Source organism: Arvicanthis niloticus, chromosome 8 (genome assembly GCF_011762505.2).
Source record: "Arvicanthis niloticus isolate mArvNil1 chromosome 8, mArvNil1.pat.X, whole genome shotgun sequence".
NCBI lineage: Eukaryota > Metazoa > Chordata > Mammalia > Rodentia > Muridae > Arvicanthis > Arvicanthis niloticus.
The window spans coordinates 84493841-84497453 of NC_047665.1; the positions used below are offsets into that span (position 1 = coordinate 84493841).

The 3613-nt window shown below is 41.6% G+C and overlaps 1 pseudogene; it reads left to right on the forward strand.

Moving 5' to 3' along the window:
• The first annotated feature begins 2898 nt into the window (after positions 1-2898).
• LOC117714235 (large ribosomal subunit protein eL43-like) lies at positions 2899-3213 on the forward strand (annotated as a pseudogene).
• Positions 3214-3613: the final 400 nt, after the last annotated feature.

Consider the following 3613-nt stretch of genomic DNA (forward strand, 5'->3'; position numbering starts at 1 on the left):
TAAAGAAATATGAAAACCAGATGATAAAGAAATATGAAAACTAGATGATAGACAGATGACTCATGCAAAAGGATATAGTGCTAATTATTTTTCTTATTTTTACTCTGCCATTAGTTTTTCATTTTATGTAGTTGGTAAGTGCATGTAAATATAATTGCTAGAAAAAAAAAAAAGGAAAATCCATTGGAAAACTCCATAGCTTCAGAGTGGCTTCTCTACCAGTATAGAGGTTTATTAAGATGACTAGACTTGGAGTCTGGAAAATCTCATTGTGTAATATTTTATTTGAAATCTGGAACATCTATACAATGGAATACTATTCAGCTATTAAAAACAAAGACATCTTGAGTTTTGTTGGCAAATGGATGGAACTTGAGAATATCATCCTGAGTGATGTAACCCAAAGCCAGAAAGACACATGTACTCATAAATGGACATTAGCCATAAAGTGCAGGATAATCATGCTACAATCCACAGACCCAAAGAAACTAGATAATAAAGATGTTTCAAGAGAGGATGCCTGAATCTCACTCAGAAGGAGAAACTAAATAGGTATCAGAGGTGAGTGGAGAGAGGGAACTGGGTAGGAGAGGGGGTGAAGAGAGGAATAGAGACGTGGATCAGGTGTAGGGAGAGGTAGGTCTGAGAGCTAGAATGAAAATCATCAAGGGTTGGGGAGGCATCTTTGCTGATTAGCTAGGCCTGGGATGCTGGAAGTCTATTGGAATGGCCCTGGCTTTGGTCCTAGTAGAGGGTAATATATAGACTGAGGTGGCCATCTCCTGTAACTAGATGGGACTCTGGTGGAGCGAGGGCTATATCTATCTGCCCACAAAACCTTCAGCCTAGAATTTGTCTTGCCTACAAGATGTGCAGAGATAAGGACAGAGCCGAGAAGGAGGGAACCACCAACCAATGACTGCCCTAACTTGGGACTCATCCCATGTTGGAGAGCCAACCCCTGACACTTAATGATATTCTTCTATGCTCGCAGACAGGAACTCGGCATAACTGTCTCCTAAGAGGCTTCATCCAATAGCAGATGGAGGCAGATGCAGTGACCCACAGCCAAGCATCAGGCAGAGCTCAGTGAGTCTTGTGGAAGCATGGGGTATAGAAATGAGCAGGATGGAGGGGTCACGGATACCATAGGAAAAACCACAGAATCAGCTAGCGTGGGCTAATCAGGCTCTCAGAGCCTAAACTGGCCAACCAGGGAGCATGCAGGAGCTGGACCTAAACACCCTACCCATCTGCACCAAATTTACAGCTTGTTGTTCATGTGGGTCCCCTAACAAGTAGAACAGAGGCTAACTCCATCTTTGTTCCCTGCCATTGAATCCCCTTCCTCGTTACCTACACTGCCTGGATAGGCCTCAGTGGGAGAGAATGGGTGGGTGGTACCCAAGGGAAGATGCTAGCCCAATTTATACTCTATCCCTCATAGTAGGCATATTGCAAAATGTAATTATCATGATCCTTAAGGCTAACCCATGCCTCCTAGCAGTAGGCACACATCACAGTGATGTGATGATGGCATTTGGTGTTTGGTTCTAGGCATTCTTGGCTTACACTCAAGCTGCCCACTATCTCTAGTTTTTTCTCACACTTGAGTAATATCAGCTATGGGGTATCTACCTAGACACAATGTAGCACTCATGTCTGGGGTCTTGTGTCCTCAGTAAGATGCTTCAGGACATTTGTCTTTCATTCCTGCTGTCTGGAGTCACTGCTATGACTATTGTCCCCTCTTTTTCTCTGAGTCACTCTACTTCTGATATTATTTCTCCTATATCCTTTATTTACTCTCTAACCTCAGACTCTCCATGAATTTTTAGAGAGAAAATACCATCATTGTGGCCTGTGACTTCCACTTTTTGCCCTGACATTTATCTGAGCTAAGGAAGCACAGAACAACAGACTGTATGAATTGGGAAAAGGAAATAAAACCAGATACAATAAAACCAAACATCTAAATAAATTCCTCAGAAGTATTTTCTATGTGTATGAAGTCCTTTAAGCCCAAAGCTCACAGACTGTTACTGTACAAAGATACAGATGGGGATACCTAAGTTTTCAATTATTTATTTATTTATTTATTTATTTATTTATTTATTTATTGGTTTTTCAAGACAGGGTTTCTCTGTGTAGCTCTGGCTGTCCTGGAACTCACTCTGTAGACCAGGCTGGCCTTGAACTCAGAAGTCCGCCTGCCTCTGCCTCCCAAGTGCTGGGACTAAAGGCATGTGCCACCACTGCCTGGCTGTTTTCAATTATTCTAAATGCAATCTCCATTAGTCTCAAGAGGTGAAATCCAAATTCTGGACCCACCATACAGACACTGTGTGTAGCCTTCTCTTTTCAGACCAATTTTATATCCCTAGACTGGACCTATCCAGGGACACAGGTAAGGTGCAGGAAGCTACATTAGCCCAGTGTCTAATAGGCACTTTTTTGAAAGACACTTACCATTAAGGAGCCCTTGGTGAGAAAACTCACCCATAGTACCAGCTGCACATCTATATTTATAAGTGAGTGATCCTTCCAACACTTTGATGATGCCTGTATTTCTAACTTTACAATATAGTTATTTGACATCTACCCTTCACCCAGAGCTGATTGAGAGCTTCATTTTATTTTTGCATCAATGTTCTCTATTACTCTTAATGTGAAAAAATGACAGATGTTGATACTATTGCTATCAGTGTGTGAACATGTCTGCAAAGCTGAAAGGCTTTGCTAGAACAACATATGCATGTATGTGTGCACAAACATACATATGCACATCAGCATATGCAGCTTCACAGATGATACAAGCTTGAATGATTAACGTCCTTAAAATATTTTGTTTAAGTGCCTAAAAATAGCTCTTCCGGCTTGGGCTTCGGTTCCAGCAACATGGCTAAATGCACCAAGTAGGTAGGGCTTGTCAGGAAATGCAGGGCCTGCTATGGTGCCTCCCTCCAGAAAATGGTGAAGAAAATTGAAATCAGCCAGCACACCAAGTACATTTGCTCCTTCTGTGGCAAGGTGATGAAGATGAAGATGAAGATGAAGATGAAGATGAAGATGAAGATGAAGAGATGAGCCATTTGCATCTGGCACTGTGGTTCCTACATGAAAACAGTGGCCAGCAGGGCCTGAACCTACAACATCACCTCTGTAGTCACAGTGAAGTCTGCCATCAGAAGACTGAAGGAACTGAAAGACTAGCAGAAGCCCTACCGTCTGAGACTCGCCTAGCCTACAATATATGGGTTACTTTACAGAACAACAACAACAAAAAAGTACCTAAAATATTACAAAATCAGTTGCTGTTTTCCTCGACTATTTTTCCTCTGCATTATGATGTTTATTTTTAAAAGAAAGCAGTCTAAAATAAATGGCCTATTATATGCCTACGGCAATTGATTGTTCTCATCAATTCCAAACAAACCTTTTTAACCCTAAGATTTACTCCAGAGACAGGCCATGGTAGATATGTGCTGTGTGACTATGTGAAGATGGGAACTAATGCCTATTTGTTATAGGCGAGGAACTAGCAGTTGAAATAATTTCACCAAAGTCCAGCTTGGCCAGTAAATGACTTCACTGGAGGTAGAGGAATATGGAT